Source organism: Nyctereutes procyonoides, unplaced genomic scaffold (assembly GCF_905146905.1).
Source record: "Nyctereutes procyonoides isolate TBG_1078 unplaced genomic scaffold, NYPRO_anot_genome, whole genome shotgun sequence".
NCBI lineage: Eukaryota > Metazoa > Chordata > Mammalia > Carnivora > Canidae > Nyctereutes > Nyctereutes procyonoides.
Genome location: NW_026575132.1, coordinates 3,425,333 through 3,445,000, shown reverse-complemented (window position 1 = coordinate 3,445,000; position 19,668 = coordinate 3,425,333).

Here is a 19,668-nt window from a genome sequence, read left to right as displayed (position 1 = left end):
AGAAAACCCTAAAGAACTACTGTCACTAATAAGTGAATTCAGTATAGTTGCATGATTACAAATTAATGTCCAGAAATCTATTATATTTCTATACAATAATAGTAAAATAGTTCAAAGAAAAATTAAACAAGCTCACGATTGCACCAAAAAGAATGCAATACTTAGGAATAAATTTAATAAAGGATATGAAAGGACTATATTCTGAAAACTATTAAGATATTGTTGAAAGTAGGGATCCCTGGGTGGCGCAGAGGTTTGGCGCTTGCCTTTGGCCCAGGGCGCGATCCTGGAGACCCGGGATCGAATCCCACGTCAGGCTCCCGGTGCATGGAGCCTGCTTCTCCCTCTGCCTATGTCTCTGCCTCTCTCTCTCTCACTGTGTGACTATCATAAATAAATAAAAATTAAAAAAAAATAAAAGGTTTAAAAAAAAAAAAGAAAGTAGATGAAGACAACACGTGCAAAAAATGAAAAGATACCATGTTGATGAATTGGAAGAATGTTGTTAAAATACCCATACTACCCAAAGCAGCCCAGGGATTCAATGTGATCCCTATCGAAATACCAGTAGTACTGTAGCACCTGGGTGGCTCAGTGGAGTGCCTGACATTTGATTTCAGTTCAGGTCATGATCTCAGGGTCCTGGGATTGAGCCCCACACTGGGCTCCATGCTCACTGAGGAATCTTCAGGATTCTCTCTCTTCCTCTACCCAATTCCCAGGTATTCTTTCTCTCAAATAAAAAAAAAACAATCTTTAAAAGAAACAGTATTTTTCACAGAAGTAGAAGAAATGATACTAACATTTGTGTGGAATCATAAAGACCATGAATAGCCAAAGAAACACTGAGACAAAGGAACAAAAGCTGGAGGTATCAGAATCACAGATTTCAAGATACATCACAAAACTATCATAATTAAAATATCATGCTATTGCCACAAAATAGTTACATAGATTTATGGAACAGGGTGGAAGACTCCAGAAACAAACCCATGCTTATATGGTCAATTAATCAACCACAAAGGAGATAAAAATAGACAGTGGGGAAAAGACAGTCTCTTTAATAAATGGTGTTGAGGAAAATGGACATTTACATGCAAAAATAAAAGTGGCCTACCTTATACCATACAAACACACACGCACAAAACCCTCTCAAAATGGATAAAAGACTTAACTATGAGACATGAAACATTAAAACTCATAAAAGAAAATAATAGGCAGCAATATCTTGGGCATTCACTTAACAAAGTATTTATGAACATGTCTCTTCAGAAAAAAAAAGAAAAAGAAAACTGTTCAGGCTACAATAAAATAAAAGTTTTTTCCATATTGTATGCTATTAATTATTTTATATATCTGGGTGCTCCCATGTTGAGTATGTAAATACTTACAATCATTACATCTTGTTGGATTGTCCCCTTTTTGATTATACAATGACCTTCTTTGTCTCTTTTTACATTCCCTGTTTTAAAGTCTAGTTTGTCCTATATAAGTATTGCTACTCTGGCTTTAGTTTGTTGTCCATTTATGTGATAAGTTTCTCCATACTCTCATTTTCATTCTGTGGGTGTTTTTAGGTCAAAAATCAGTCTCTTGTAAGCATCATGTAGATAGGTCTTATTTTGTTTTCTTTTGTTTTGAACCATTCTGACACCCATGTTTTTGATTAGCGTGTTCATTTACATTCAAAATAATTATTGATAGTTCTGTATTTATTGCCATTTTATTATTTGTTCTGTTCCAGTTTCTAGAAATTTTCTCTGATTCTTTGTCACTTTTGGACTCTTTTTGCACTCAAAGTATCCTCTATAATATTTCTTGTACATATGGTTTAGTGGCCATGAAATCCTTAGTTTTTGTCTGGGAAGCTCTTTATCTCTCCTTCTATTCTGAATGATAGTCTTACTGGATTGAGTACGCTTGACTGCAGATATTTCCCAATCAGCATGTGGAATATATCATGCCACTCCCTTCCAGCTTGCCAAGTTTCTGTTGAGAAATATCCAGCTAGCCTTATTGGCCTTCTCTTCTACGTTAAGGACTTATTTTTTCCTTGCTGCTTTTTGAATATTATCTTTATCACTATATTTTGCAAATTTAATTATGTCTTAGTATTGGGCTGCTTTTGCTGAATTTGATGGGAATTCTCTGTGACTCTTAGATCTGAATGTCTGTTCCCTTCCACAGATAAGGGAGGCTTTCTATTTTCTTTCTTCTTCTTCTTCTTTTTTTTTTTTTTTTGAAATAAATTTTCTGCCTCATTTTTTTGCTCTTCTTCTGGGACTCCTATAATACAAATTTTATTATAATCGATGGAGTCACTAAGTTCTCTAAGTCTATTCTCATGTTGCATAATTCTTCTCTCTTTTGTTCAGTTTCATTAATTTCCATTATCTTGTCTTCTAGGTCACTAATTCATTACTCTCCTTCCTCCAGCCTGCTGTTCATTGCATCAAGGGTTTTTTCAGTCTTGTTTATTTCATTCCTCATCTCTGATTCTCTTTTTACTCTTTTATCTCTATATTAATGTTCTCACTGACTTCTTTTCTCAAACCCAGTGAATATCTATCTTCATGATTGTTGCTTTAAATTCTCCATCAGACATGTTACTTACATATGTTTCACTTAGATCTCTGGCTGTGGCCTTATCACGTTCCTTCATTTGAGACAAATGTCTCCAACTTGGCATTTTGTTTAAGTTTCTGCCTTATTTTCTGTATTAGAAAATCCAGCCGTGGGAACCCTGGGTGGCGCAGTGGTTTAGCTCCTGCCTTTGGCCCAGGGCGCGATCCTGGAGACCCGGGATCGAATCCCATGTCGGGCTCCTGGTGTATGCAGGGAGCCTGCTTCTCCCTCTGCCTGTGTCTCTGCCTCTCTCTGTCTCTGTGTGACTATCATAAATAAATAAATTAATTTAAAAAAATCCAGCCGTGTGTCCTGCTCCTGAAGGTAATGATGCCATGGAGAAGAAGTCAGGTAATGCCCAGGGTCTGGTGTTTCCGGGACTATCTCTGGTGTGTGCTGAGTGTACTCTGTTCTGCTTTGGTTACTCTGTCCTTCAGGCCAATCATATGCAGAGCTCATCCAGTCTACTGTGGATAGTGTTTGGTCCCTGGCCTGAATGTGAGAATTTTAACTGGGTGTGCTCCACTCTGCCTGTGAAATGACACCTGACACCAAATCCACCAGAACTCAGGCTCTGCAGAACTCTGGTTGGGAGACACACATGGGCAGGGGTTTGTCCTGTTTTTTTGTGGGAGGAGATGGCCATTCTGGGACTAAGGCAAACTTGTCTGAGAGGGGTAATACCACCAGAGCAGTGGGGCAGGTGGTGGTGGTATAAGCAAGTGGGGTAGCCAGGGTACATACTGAATTGCTTCCCTCAAGTGGGTTTGTGTTTATGCTAGGGGCAGGGAAGGAAATGGCAAGAGCCAGCTCATCGAGTGGGATTTATTCCTTGGTTGCAAGTATGGGTCAATATTTTCAAATCAATCAATGTGATACACCTTATCAATAAAAAAATTAAGAATCATATCATCATTTCAACAGATTACAAAAAAACACTTGGCAAAGTACAACATTGATTTATGATATAAACACTGAAGAAAGAAGTTTAAAGGGGTGATACTTAAACACTATAACGTCCAAATATGAAAGCTCCACAATTAATATCCTCAGTAGGGAAACAATGAAACAGCTTTCCTTTATGGTCAGGAACAAGACAGGAACTCCACTTACACTACTGTTATTTAACATAGTACGGGAAGTCTTAGCCACAGCAATCAAACAACAAAAAGAAATAAAAAGTATCCAGATCAGCAAGAAAGAAATAAAACTTTCACTATTTGCAGATGACATGGTTCTATATATAGAAAACTCAAGAGGCTCCAACAAAAAAAAAAATCTGTTCCTAGGAATAAATCAAACCAAAGAAGTAAAGCACCTGTACCCTGAAAGCTATAAAACACTGATGGAAGAATTGAATATAACACAAATAAATGGAAAAGCATTCCATGCTCATGGATTGGAAGAACAAATATTGTTAAAATGTCTATCCCAATCAAAGCAATCTACACATTTAATGTAATCTTTATCAAAATATCAACAGTATTTTTCACAGAGCTAAACAACTCTAAAATTTGTATGGAATCAGAAAAGACCCTGAATAGCTAAAGCAACCCTGAAAAATAATCATAACCATATCTAGAGATGTCACAAATCCAGACTTCAAGTCTTGTTGCAAAGCTCTAGTGATCAAAACAGTATAGTATTGACAGAAAAATAGATACATATATCAATGAAACAGAATAGAAAACCCAGAAATGAATCCACAACTGTATGGTTGACTGATCTTTGACAAAGGAGGCAAGAATATCCAATGAGAAAAAGGCAGTCTTTTGAACAAATAGTTTTGGGAAAACTAGACAGAAACATGCAGAAGAATGAAACTAGACCATTTTCTTACACCAAACAAAAAAGCAAATTCAAAATAGATTAAAGATCTAAATGTGGGCAACCCCAGTGACCCAGCAGTTTAGCACCACCTTCGGTCCGGAGTGTGATCCTGGAGACCCGGATCCTTGCATGGAGCCTGCTTTTCCCTCTGCCAGTGTCTCTGCCTCTCTCTCTCTCTCTCTCTCTCTCTCTCTTTCTCTCTCTTTCTCTGTCATGAATAAATAAATAAAATCTTAAAAAAATATCTAAATGTGACCCCTGAATCCATAAAAATCTTAGAGGAAAACACTGGCAGTTACCTCTTTGACATGAGCTATAGCAACTTCCTTAGCTATGTCTCCTGAGGCCAGAGGAAAAAAAATAAAATAAATTATTTAGATTTCATCACAATAAAAATCTACACAGCAAATGATATCAACAAAACTAAAAGGCAATTTAGGAAACGGGAGAAAATATTTGCAAATCACATATCTGATAAGGATTGGTATCCAAAATCTATAAAGAACTTATAGATTCAACTTATAAATCAACACCCAAAGTGAATAATCCAATTTAAAAAATGGGCAGAAGACATGAGTAGACATTTCTCCAAAAAAGATATGCAGATGCTCAACATCACTCATTATCAGGAGCATACAAATCAAAACTACAACGAGTTATCACCTCACACCTGTCAGAATGGCTAAAATCAGTAGCACAAGAAACAACAGGTGCTGGTGAGAATGTAGAGAAAAAAGAACAAATGTTGTTTTGGGAATGCAAACTGGTATAGCTGCTCTGGAAAACAGTATGGAGATTCCTAAAAAAAGATAAAGATAGAACTACTCTATGATCCAGCAATTCCACTATTGAATATTTACCCAAAGAATAAAAAAAAAAGATACTAAATCAAATACATAAGTGCCCTAGTGTTTATAGCTGCATCATCTGCAATAGCCAAATTATGGAAATAGTCCAACTGTCCATCAACTGATAAATGGATAAAGAAGATGTGGAGTGTGTGTGTGTGTGTGTGTGTGTGTGTGAGTGTGTGTGTAATGGAATATTACTCAGTCAAAAAAGGATGATATCTTACCACTTCCAATGACATAGATAGAACTAGAGAGTGCTGTGCTTAGTGAAAGTAGTCAGAGAAATATAATACTATATGGTTTCATTAATATATTGAATTTAAGAAACCAAACAAATGAGCAATGGGGAAAAAAAAGAGAAAGGAGGGGGCAAACCAAGAAACAATTTGCTAACTATAGAGAACAAAGTAATTATTACTAGATGGCAGTGGGTGGAGCGATAAGTTAAATAAGTGATGGGGATTAAGGATTACACTTGTGATGAGCACTGTTTTTTTATGAAAGTGTTGAATCACTATTTTTATACCTGAAAATGATGTTACAGTGTATATTAACTAACTGGAATTTAAACAAAAACTTAAACAATAAAAAGATTTTGCATAGCAAAGGAAGCCATCAATGAGATGGAAAGGCAATATACTAAATGGGAGAAGATATTTGCAAATGTTATATTGATAAGGGGTTAATATCCTATATATATATATATATATACATATATATATATATATATATATATAAAGAACTTCTACATTTCAACACCAAAACCACAAGTTGATTAAAATAGGCAGAAGACCTGAATAGACATTTTTCCAAAGAAGATATATAGATGGCCATTGACACATGGAAAGATGTTAAACATCACTAATTATCAGGAAAATGCAAATCAAACCCACAATGGGATAGCACCTCACACCTCTCAGAATGGCTATTATCAAAACGACAAGAAATAGTAAGCTATCAGTGAGGAGGTGGACAGCTCCATCCTTGTGTAATACTAACAACAATGAAAATTAGTGCAATATCTGTAGAAAATAGTATGGAGGATCCACAAAAAACAACAAAATATAGAAATATACAATTTCATAATTCTGGGTATTTACTCAAAGAATGAAAACACTATTTCAGATAGATATCACACCACTAGGTTTAATGCAGCATTATTTCTAACAGCCAAAATATGGACGCAACTTTAATATCTATTGATAGATGAACAGATAAAGAAGATGGAGTTTGTTTCCACAAATATAGCTATTAAGAAATGAACTTTGAAAAATGAGTAAATTGAAGATCAGGGAGGTTATCTTACAATTTATTATACCTCAGATTGTAACTCAGAATCTGAGTTGGCTCATGTGATCCATGAGCAAAATCATTATGACTTAACCAAAATTTAAGAATATTAGAAAATGTTCACTGGCAAGAGCTAGTCACCTTTTATCAGATAAAAGGAATTTGGATTTTTGCCATTTAAGTAAAAATAGAAAGGAATATCTTAGTAAAAAGAATGGTATCTATGTTCCTAGTGATAACAGTACAAGAGTATGAGGTATTAGCAAATAATAATAATTTAGAGGTCTTAGTAGGAGTAAAGACATAAGGCAAAATGGTAGAAATGTGTTTGATATGGTACAGATAGAATTTTTAATAGTGTTAAAATATTGTGGTTATTTCCAGTTATATGAATTTGTTTTATTTATCCTACAATGCAGGATTTTTAATGAGTTATAGTCTGTATATGATTTTTAACTTTAGGTATACACCCATTAATATATTTTTATAGTTAAAAATACTGTGTCTTAGAGATTCAGTATATTCTTCATAGTTAATAAAATGCAAATGTTAGAAAGGAACAGATTTTAGTGCTCTAGTAGCAAAGTAATAAAAAACATCAGAGTCTTAGTGCATAGTCTCATTTTATATTTTAAAGACATTCATCTATGTTATGAGTTTTTAAATGGCCAATAATTTTTATGCATAATGTCACAATATTTTTCATCCAGGAAATATATATAACTTTCCTTGACTATTTAAATACCTTCTGAGAAGTTCATAAAAGTAATTCAAGAAAAATTATAATTTTATTTTAATATGTATTAGGCTGTCATTCATTGTTCCAGAAAAGGAATTATGCTCTCTCTTACCATATATAAAGTACATAGACATTTACCTTAACTCATAAAGGCAGTTAGAATAAATGAAAGATTCCCGAATTTACTAAGCTCTATGAAATCAGACAGGAGTTATCTAAAATTTTTTTGTAAAGAACTAAAAAGATATTGATAAAGAAAACAACCTAATGTTTCCTAATCTAATATTTAGATTACAATAACCTATAGTGCAAACATCAAGATTCCCACATTGTATAATATTCCCACCAAAATATTTTTGTAACTTTGATGTACAAAATAGAAACAGTCTGGTTTTCAGCAGACAGTTTAGAATAACAACTCTGTAGATTTTAAATAAATATGAATGGACTGTGCCTTTTGCCTATTACTGCCTCATAATTTCTTTGCAGAGTTGACTATTACCTATGGTTCAGCTCTAAATTCTGTTCCATAAGTCAATTAAACCTATAGGAAATATTCCATGGAAAAAGTCTACTTGTACTATAAGAGAAATTAGCAGGGTGACGTTATGCCAAATATTGTTTTAAAAATTCCTTTTAGCCTTTACTAGTCCACTTTAATTGGTTCCAGGTCGGAAGTAGCAACACTTAGATATGTTCCATCCTCCATCCTTTGTGCATGACTTATCCTTCAAAGCTATAGTACAAAACTTACTACACATGCTATGTTTACATTTATTGTGCATAAAAACTGTAGTAAGCAAAGATGACATTGTAGATGAGATCTCTCTGTGTATACAGGTGTGTGCGTTTGTATAAGTTTTTCCATAAAGATGAGTATGTATCAGTACATATACAAGAATCCACTTAGTTCTACCTCTAGTGGGAGGGTCAGGAGACATACTTGAAATTTGGATTGCACTCTCTTCTGCAACTCATTACAAGTTTTGTTCTTCACATATCTGGTTTACTATATCCACTTATTTATCCATTCATTTAATAAGCATGTTTTTAATATTCGTGCCAGTTTTTCTAATTTTCCCTTTCTTATGTAGATGTCTACATAGAGAACAGAGTGAGGGCTTAAGAAATAAGATGTGTCCTACTGGTGAATGTGGCATTGTGACAAATGACAAAAGAGGTTTATTTTCAGGGATACTGATAAAAATGAAGGGAAGAACCTCATACCTATTCATCTAGAAAATGATGCTAATTTTTTTTAAAGATGCCAGTATAAACCAAATAAAATGGCATAGCAATAAACAAACAGTGAAGATGTGAAGGATAATCTTTACTACTTCCAAGTGATTTCCAGAGCCTGGGTATACTTAACCTGAAGATACATTATGGATATATTATGAACATTTAAAAAGTCAGATTATCATGTCTGGCTTCTAATAAAAGGTATTTAGAGATATAAAAATTAAAAAAAAACTATATATTCCAACTTTAAGTGGAATGTTCTTGGTTGACAAGTTTGGATAAATAATTATAATAATGGAGGATAAGTTAAAGGGAAAGAAAAGGGAGAATATTTTTAATCAGTGATTCAGAAGGAAATGATAGAAAAATAGAAGAAAGACAATTTATAATAAGTAAATACTGAGAATATTTCAAATTTGTAAAAGGTAAAGGGAATTTTCTATAGAATATCTACTGTAGGTTTAATTAACTTATAGCTCAGAAGTTAATAACTGTCTCTGCAAAGAAATTATGAGTCAGTCATAGGCACAGAAATCACAACAAATTCCACAGTGAATATTGCCAGAAACTCACACTTATGCATATTATATTAAAACTGGGAAACAACAAAAATTATGCTGAGATAAAGTAAGCATACATATGCCAAATTACAGTTCAACCAGCAGTTGATTCTTAATGTCAACTTTGGATGCCAAAAGATAATGGATTAATATCTTAGAATTGTTTTGAGAATAAAATTGGGGCAAAGGCATTTTTTTGAAATGAAATGATTTTTTTTTTTGTAAATGGAATAGCATCAAGTTTTACTAATAAACAAAAGAGAAGATTTTTGTGACAAATTCACCCTTCTCAAAGGAAATGCTAAATGGTGTACTTCAGACTATGAACCCAAAATAAAAATTTGAGATGCAAGAAAGAATGATGAGCAAGGTAAATAAGAAGTACCTGTTTAAATAAACATTGATTGCATTTAATTTGGAAGATTATAAACATAGACTGTTATACAAAGTAAGGTGTGAATTGGAAGGAAGTGACTAGAATTAAAGTATTCTAAGGCCATAATATTTTGGAAGAAAGTAAATATACTGATTACATTAAATATTGTTAAATTTTAAAGGCAGTAAAAGTAGAGTAAGTAGAAAGTAGTAAATAAATAAAAATGAAACATAAGTAAGTATAATACACATAAATTAATATAGACAATTTGGGGACAATAAGAAATTATTTTATTAATATTATTAAATGATAAAAAGCTGCCGAGAAGTTTGGGACCAAATACATACCAAGATTGTAGGCTTAATATAGTGTATTGTAGAGATGTGAAAATATTTTAAGTTGATGCAAAATTACTATCTTGTATTTAGAATGATGATATCAGATACACACTACTATTCTCAGTAATTTGATAATGTAAGATTGACAGAAATTTAGAAAAAATCTTTTAAAAAAATCTTTAAAAAATGAAAAAAGTAGTCACCAAATAATAAAGGATAAAATTTAGATTCAAAAGATGTCTCTGGGGATGGAATAAGGGAGATGTACTCATGGTGCTTGCTGTGGAGTGAGTACTTGAGTGTTTATTGCATTAGTCATTGTACCATTCTGCTTCTATTGAGTGTTTAGTAGAACACATAAAAAGAAAACCACCAATGAATGGATAACAGAATGAAATTCACCTACAAAGTTTCTAGTCTTTTGAAATATCAATTGCAATAACCACAGATTAAAAGTTGAAACTAAATTAATGACCATCTTATTTAAGAAGAATAAATTTTAAAAAAGAATAAATTTTGGCTTTCATATTCAAATAACAATCTTATAGTTCTGACATATTGAGGTTTATTAAAATTTCAAGTGCTGTATATTACTTATTTTCATGCCATGTATTCATATACTATTTGAAAAAGTAAAATGATGTTCAATCTGCCAGTTAGTATATGAATACAGACTTTCTTGTTATATTAAGACGAGGGAATCAATGAAGCATTTAATCTTGAGATCAATTTCTATATCTTTTTAATGCACAGCCCCATACTCATCCAGAGTAACTTCAAGGTTCACATGCCTCATAGATTGACATACACTTGTTTAAATAACTAGGTGTGATTTGACTTTTTTTCATCAGCTGAAATTATTCCATATAATGTTACAAGAAATTATTCCATGTAATGTTACAATGCTATACTCTGCTTTTTACTGTTTTTTTTATTAAGGTCAGTATTGACCCCAAGATATCTTTAGCATGAAAGGTCAGTCAATATTTCAAATATTTTGTTCAACAATATATTTTGAAATTAGGTATACATAATAATTATTAATATGATACTCTCTTATAAAGACTAAGAAAATATCTATAAATTATAATGAGTTACCAACATGGACAAAATTACTGTTTATGTGTTGCATATATTGAAAGAAAAACATTATCTTATTTTAATTGGATTTGCTTTAATTACCACATTCCGTGTGTGACACTGTGGGGAAGATAGTTTCTGCACAGTTAAGACATTCTAAACAAATTTTACTGAAACTTGAAGTCTAGGCAAAAAATATGTTTTGAAAGGTAATTTATGACTAATTAGACAGAGAGAGCCCCAGAGACATTTACTTCCTGAGGTGTGTATTTACATTTCAAGGTAGGCTGAAACCTGGGATCTTGAAGACATTCTGGGTTGTAAATCTGGTGACAATGGACTTATTTATCTTTCCCCTGGAGAGATTTATTTATATTCCATGGAGTTAAAGTAAGATGCCAGGATCTTCCCCATTATATTTCCAAGGAGACTCTGGATGGGAGTAATACATCATGCAAATAAGTGACTAGATTAATTTTGTTTGGGGTTCCTTATCAGCATTATAGATTGCACAAGTGTTGCATGACATTTGTGTCCTATTACATCACCTCATGCGTAAGAATTATGGAACAGTAAATCAGTAGTTATTGTTTGCTGTAAATAAAGAATAATGATGTATTTTGCCCCAGCAACAGGATAACATTAATAATATAGATTTTAAAATCTAAAGGTGATTTTGAATAGTAATCCATATGTAGATTAGCTAATTAAAATGTTTTGTTGATTAGCATATTCATATATTGAGTCATGTAACTAAATTTTATGAGATATAAGAATGCTACTAATGAAATACTTATAAACACATTCTAATTTCAGAAACTATTGAATAGAGTTCTATATTGCTCTTTTCAGTTTTATTAAGATATAACTAATAGTTATATATATTTTTACTACTGCAGGACCTCTTAGAACTTTTAGTATGTTAGCTTGCAGTGTGATTTAAAAAAGAAGGCACTGAGTGTTAAGGGTTGAATATTGTTGCTTCCTGAACATAGTTGCCTCAAAAACACTTTTCCCATAAAATACTTATTAATATCTCTACAAGAGTATCTTCTGAAGAATACAATTTGGGGATTACCTTAGTTTACAGTGTTGATTAAATTATTTCTCTTCAAGGTGAAATTTAGTTGCTATTTTTGATACCACCAAAAGGTAAATATTAGGTTTTAAAATATTTTAACCAAAAAAAAAACAAAAAAACAAAAACAAAAAAAATAAAATAAAATAAAATAAAATATTTTAACCCAGTTATTTTCCAGTCTTCTTTTGTCTGAAACAAAACAATCCTTAGGTTGGATCCGTCTAACAATAGAGAATCAAACTATGTGAAGGAAAAGCTAAAAGAACTGTAAAAAGAAATAAATGAATCCACTATCATAGTTGGAAATGACAGCAGCCCTCTATTAGAAATGGCAGATCTAGAAGGTAGAAAATAAGGATAAAGTTGAAATAAAAAACTATCAATAAACCAGATGCAACTGCCATCTGTAGCCTACTCCATCCAACAACAGAATTCACATTCTTCTCAAACTCCTATGGAAAATTCAATAAGATAGAGCACACTCTGGGCCATAAAATACACTTTAATGAATTCAAAAGCACAGAAATCATACAATGTCTCCTTTCAGTAACAGTGGATTAATTTAAAAAACTTCTCAAGAGAAAAATATTTTTTGAAATAACAATGTAAAGATAAATTATCAAAATTTGTGGGGTGCAGTAAAAGTAGTACTTGATGGAAATTTACAGTAAATAATGCATATATTAGAAAAAAAAGAAAGCTCAAACAAGCATCATTAATTTAGGTTTCCAACTTTTGAAACTAGGGGGAAAAAAGTGCAAATTTAATTCCAAATAAGCAAAAGAAAAAATAAGAAGAATTAACACAGAAATCAATGAAATTGAAAAAAAGATCAATAGAGAAAATCAATGAAAACACAATGTGATTCTTTGAAAAGATTAAACATTGATAAAATTCTATAGCCAGGCTAACTATGGAATATAAGAAATGACAAAATTTAAAAAAATTAAAAAAAATACAAAATTAATAATACCAGAAATGAAGGTGGGAACATCCCTACAGATCAATGGAGATTTAAAGGATAATAAAGGATCAAAATGAGCAACTATATGCTCACATTTTGACGTAGCAATAGAAAGAAATCAAATGTATCCATATCAGATAAGAATAATTAAATGTCTTTATTTTCAGATTATAATATTGTATAAGCAGAAAATCCAGAGACAACTACAATACAATCGATAGAAGTAATAAATGAATATAACATGCTTTCAGGATGTTAAAATCAATTATATTTCACTATACTCACAACAATCTCAAAATGAAATTTTAAAAACAATTTAACTTTTAATAATATCAAAAAGTACACAATTTATCTCAAACATAAATTTAACAGAAATGCAATTCATGTATAGTGCAAATTAGAAAATTTTGTTAAGAGAAATTAAAGAAGATCTAAGTAAATAGAGATTTTCATGTTTGAAAAGACTAAAGATTGAAGGACTCAATATTACTAAGCTAGTAATTCTCCGATTGGTTAAAAATTTCAAACAAAATACCAAAGCCTCTTTATCTTATTGTTGCTGTTGTTGTTCTTGAGGAAACTGAAAATATTATGCTAAAATTTATATGGAAATGCAGAAGATCTAAAATAGTAAAATAATTTTGAAAAAAAATAGTATAGAGTAAAAAACTTACATTACCCCAAATCAAAACAAACTATAAATCTACATTAATAAGGCAGAACATATTTTAATTAACAAACATTGATAGTCTTCAAATAAAGATTTTTGATAAAGCTGCCAAGACAAAATGGGGAAAGGATAGTTTCTTCAACAATTCTGGAAAGATCAGATATTCATATCAAAATATTAAATTTAGATATTTGCCTCAATCTACACAAAAATTTAGCTTAAGTTTATTATATATATGTAAAAGCTAAAATTATAAAATTTTTAAGAGAAAGCATAGAAAATAACTGTCAGGAGCTTGATTTAGGCAACAAGTTTTAGATACAAGATGAAAAGTAAACTACATAGAAAGAAAAACCATATAATTTGAATATTATTAAAATTTTAAAAATGTGTGCTTTGAATGTCAGCATCAGTAAAAAGGAAAAAAAAACTACAAGTGATATTTGAAAATACCATTTGATAAAGAACTTATATCCTAATTTTACAAAGAATGCTTGATACCTCGAATATATAATGATTTAAAAAATTGAAGACATTTCACCAAATAAGATATATACATGAAAGATGTTAAATTTCATTAGTCATTTTAGAAACACAAATTACAGTCACAATACGGCGCTACCAAATGAGACTGGAACAGATGTTTAATACAGACAAAATACATACAGTATGGGGTGTTGGCAAGGAAGTAGAGAAATTGGAATCATATTGCTATTGGAAATGTAAATAATGTGGCCAATTTGGAAGGAGTTTATAATTTTTTTAGTTAAACATAAACATCATACAGTTCAGCATTTGCATTCTTAGGAATATATCTAAAATAAATGAAAACATACAGGTTTGTGAATGTGCATAGCAGCATTACCCATAATAACCCTAAACTGAAAACAATTCAAATATCTCCCCACTGGTGATAAAGTGTAGAGTAATAGTAAATACTATTTAGGAGTTAAAGCAGAAAAATACTGATGTGTGATATAATATGGATCAATCTCTAAAACATTATGCTAAGTCAGAAGGAAGCCAGACATAAAGGGTTATAGTGAGTTAGGGTTAGGGTTAGGGATAGGGTTAGGGTTAGGGCTAGGGGTGAGGGTTTAGGGCTAGGTATTATTGCTTTTACATAAAATGTCTGGAAATGCAAAGTTAGACAAATAGCAGATTAGTGGTTGCCTAGAAATGGAAGGTGACAATAAGAAATAACTGCAAATACGCACAAGAGTAGTGTCTTGGGTTATAAAAATTCTCTAGAATAGAGTATGATGGCAGGTGCACAACTCTGCAAAGTACTAACATCATTGAATTGAAGGTTACAATCTTTCACAAATTAATTTCTAAGTGTATGCAATCTTAATCATAGTACTAGAAAGTTTTATGTTGAATTTGGAAAACTGATTTTATAATTTATAGTATATAAACATAGAACACTATAGTCAGGAAAGAAAAAGTTTAAAAACTACAAATTTGAAGGATTTCTCCTACCTCTTTGTGGATATTATTTTAAAAGGTTGTGTTATGATGTAAAAATAGGCATATGAATCATTGGAGCAAAATAGAGAATCCAAAAAATAGTCACATATTCATATTAGCAATTGGATTTCAACAGAAGTTCCATTGTAATTCAAGGGGAAAAGATAGAATTTATAAAAAATTGTGTTATATAAAAGAGACATTTGTATGGAAATAAAAGTACCTCAGTTTTGTCCCACATAATATGTGATAATTAACTTCAAATGGATTATATACTAAACCAAAAAAAAGCTGAATTTATTAATTTTTAAGAAGATAATGGGTATAAGTCTTAGTGACATTGGGCTAGGCAAATTTTTTTATATGTGATACAAACACAGTGATATATAAAATTATCTATAAACGTAATTTTTAAAGGTCTTCTTTTCAAAAGACAAATCTAAGAAAATGAAAAAGCACACTTAGCACTAGTAAAAGTTACCTGCAAAATAAAAAAATATCAAAATGTTATATTCTATAAAGAATTCTTACAATCCATGAATAAGATGGCAGAAAATTCAGTAAAACACAACAGCATACTCAAACACAAGTTTTGCAAATGAAAACAATCGAAATTAGTCAAATGAAAAGAGGCTCGGCAATTCTTATCATCAGAGAAACGCAAGTTAACACCACCACATGCCCACCAATATGACTAAAGTTAAAATGCCTCCCGATACCAAGTGCTGCTGAGGGTGTGAAGCAAACGTATCTCCTAACCACTGTGGGAATAGTAGTTCAGCCACTTTGCAAATGGTGTAACAGTATCTCAAGATGTGACACACATTTACCTGGTGTCCTGGCAATCTCATACTATGTATTGACCCTAAATGAATGAAAACATGTTTTTGCAAAGATTTATACCCAAATATTTCAAAACAACTTTGTTTAGTCAAAAATAAGAAATGAATCAAATGTCTATCAACCAATGAAAGGAGAAACAAATTACAAAATATTATTCAACAATAAAAGTGAACACAGAGGTCATGCACACAGCAACACAAATGAGTCTCAAAAGTATGCAAAATGACAAAAATCACAATAGCTATCTAAAATGCTAGAAAATGCAGAACTATGGTTCCAGGAAACAAATCAACATCTGCCTGGGGCTGGAAATAACAGTGGAATTATACCTGTACTTACTGTGTTTGAGTGAAAAAATATGCATTAAATGATCTGTATTTTGTGGATGTTTCCTTTTAATGAAAATAAACATAAAGAAAAAATGGCATTGTAATCGGAGGCTGGACTGATTATGAAGTGGCACATGGGCAATGTTGTAGATGAAATTATTCTCTACTTTGGTAGTGATGGAGGTTATATCACTGTATATGATTATGAATAACCATCAAATTATTCTCCCAAAGAAAATAATTATATTTTAGTTATGCCTTACGAAGGCTATTAAAAATTATAGCAAATATACAGTTTTAAAACTAGAATATCTTAGTGTTTTTTTCTTACTAAACTGTGTAAAATAATAGAAAACTATGAATAGGAATTTATATTAGTTAATACAGTAGATTAATATTTTTGTCTTCCCGGGGGAAGATTTTTAATTTTTTTTTTATTTACTTATGATAGTCACAGAGAGAGAGAGAGAGAGAGAGGCAGAGACACAGGCAGAGGGAGAAGCAGGCTCCATACACTGGGAGCCCGATGTGGGATTCGATCCCGGGTCTCCAGGATCGCGCCCCGGGCCAAAGACAGGCGCCAAACCGCTGCGCCACCCAGGGATCCCTGGGGGAAGATTTTTGAAGGTGGTTTTAATATTTAACTGAAAGAATACATAAATAGGAAAATGTCACGATTTCTAGGAAATCTATAGTTAGGTAACTATATAAATTTACAGTCTAAATCATGACATTTTTAATAATAAGGGAAATATTTGAAATTATATTGGAATAGCTGTAAGCTGATATTTCATTGGGTAATGGAATGTGTTTGTTCACTTTATTCAGGGAAGAAAACAGTTTATTTTCATAATTTGGGTCTGATGGTTTTCTCTAGAAGAGCAGACTGTTCTTAATTGTCTTTGGCCTACATTACAATGCCATTTTTTCTTTATGTTTATTTTCATTAAAAGGAAACATCCACAGAATACAGCATCATTTAATGCACATTTTTTTTTCACTCAAACAAAGTACAGGTATAATTTCATTGTTAAACATATTAGAAAATTTCCATTTTTTAGATACATGATCCCTGTTATTTACGTATTTTTTTCTAATGAGCACAACACTAGGCTTGCATATATATCCTAGATACTGAAACACTGTTCTGATATTCAGAATTAATTTAAAGTAGAAAATTATTTTAATATAGGTATACTTAGTTCTGATTAATTTAGAGGAAAAGATAATTGCTCAGTAAGTTGGAACTTTTTTTTTTAAGTTGGAAAATTAATGTATGATGTTGTATGTTTCATAGTTGGACTTTAGGTGTGCATGCTCTTTAATCTTTTCTTTACAATTTCATAGAAGTTTTATTTGAAGGATCTTATTGGAATACACACACACATGCAGAGCAAAGGAATTACTTGTTTTTATATGGAAGCTTAAGGTAAATGTAATTGTAAATTAAGTTTTTATATTTTATCTATGATTTTAATATGAGAGTATTATAGTATATAGTTTATATCTGGAAGAGATAGAAGTTTTTTTTTTTACTTATGATATTTGGATTTGTTAGAATGTGAGAGAAATTTCTAAATGATTATAAAAATTACTGAATGGGGGGATGGATAGGTGATGGGGATTACAGAGTACACGTATCATGATCAACACTGAGTAATGTATAAAATTATTGAATCACTATATTGTATAACTGAAACTAATATATCACTGTATATATTATACTGGTATTAAACTATACTAGAATTAAAATTTAGTAAAATGTTACTGAATAAATAATGTCAAGTATGAAAGTACTGTACAATCATTTGAATAGTACACTTATTTATATTTGTGAATGTAAAAAAACAAGAATATTAATTATTTGATTGAAGAATTTAATTAAAATCTCCCACCTGGGATTTGTCCCCTTTTTTTTATAGTAAAAACTGCCTCTATACTAACCCTTGACTTGCTTATATATTTCCTAGACAATTAACATATTTTGAAAGTCTCAAACCACTAAATATTTCCAGATATTCATACAAAGGGAGAATGAGACTTTTTTAAAGCATTTATAATCTGGATCAAGTACATTCATTCAAATAATTATCTGCTAAACTCTGCTCTACTCTATATTGCACTGGAAATTCCTGTGTTCTATTAAAATCCTTCCTCATATAAATTTATCTTTATGGTCTAGAACAGTTTTTCATTCGAAAACTAGATTACAGTTATTTTTCCAGTCACCTTATTGCTATTTTATTTATTTCATTAAATACTGATTCCAGAAGATCAACTGCCAATTGAAGTACATCTATATGAAAACTAGGCTAGTATACTGAAATGTATTAGTCCATGAAAGGCAACTTCTAGAAATCAGGTCAATTTGCTAAGGTGTTGATAATTAAGTAACCTATTTCCTAAGCCACCTAATTCTTTACTAAGGAATTCTTTCACATGCAAAGATGTCTATGGAATTTTGTGTTCCTCTGGAACTTGTAGAAAGATTAAAAAATTACTGGTGTTTCAATTCAGCTACAGTTATTATTCAATCACCAGGATAGTTAAATAGACCTTGAGTTCAGGAAAAAGGTAGATGAAGCAATATGAAAATATGTAACAGGTTTCGTGTACTTTCAACTCATAACGAATTGAAAGAAGACCCTTGACTTCCCACTCACATCATTTTACATTATGTTAAAATGCAATAGTCTGTTTACACAAAACCAAAATCTAGTTATATTTCCTAGTATCAAGCAAGGCAGTTGTTATCTGCCAAATAACTAACTAGTATATTCAAAACATACAATGTGGGCTATGTGATATGTGTAAGAAAATATAAAGATGAATAAACACTATCATTCCTCCAGAAAGTCTAAATTTGTGGGGAAGAGAAACCCAAACACACACTCATACATATGTATGAAAGGGAGGATAGTGTGGTATAGATGTTTCCAGTTTATTGAAAACACACAGGTTACTCTCAACCATAGAGAAACCACAATTAAATATGTTTTATCAGATATTTAATTATCTGGGGAAATATATATGTTTTAAAAATCTGTTTTGATATTTATTCTGTATAATGATAATAATTATTACCACCATCATCATCACTGATGTAAAAGTAGGTCCATATGAGTTCCCTGACTCAAATAACAATATGTGGGAACTCTGTGGAGCCAAATCTTTAGAGAAGCTGGTGAAATGGAGCAACAATAGAAAATCAATCACTTAAAGTCTCCAGAAATGGTTCTAAGGACATATAGAAAGTGAAGAAATACATATTCAGGATTATCTGCTAAAACTTGGTAAGAAAAGTGATAATCTGAGGCATTTTGTTTATGATCCCTTTGTCCCCTCCTAGCCCATGTAACAGGAACTTCACTGCAAGTTGA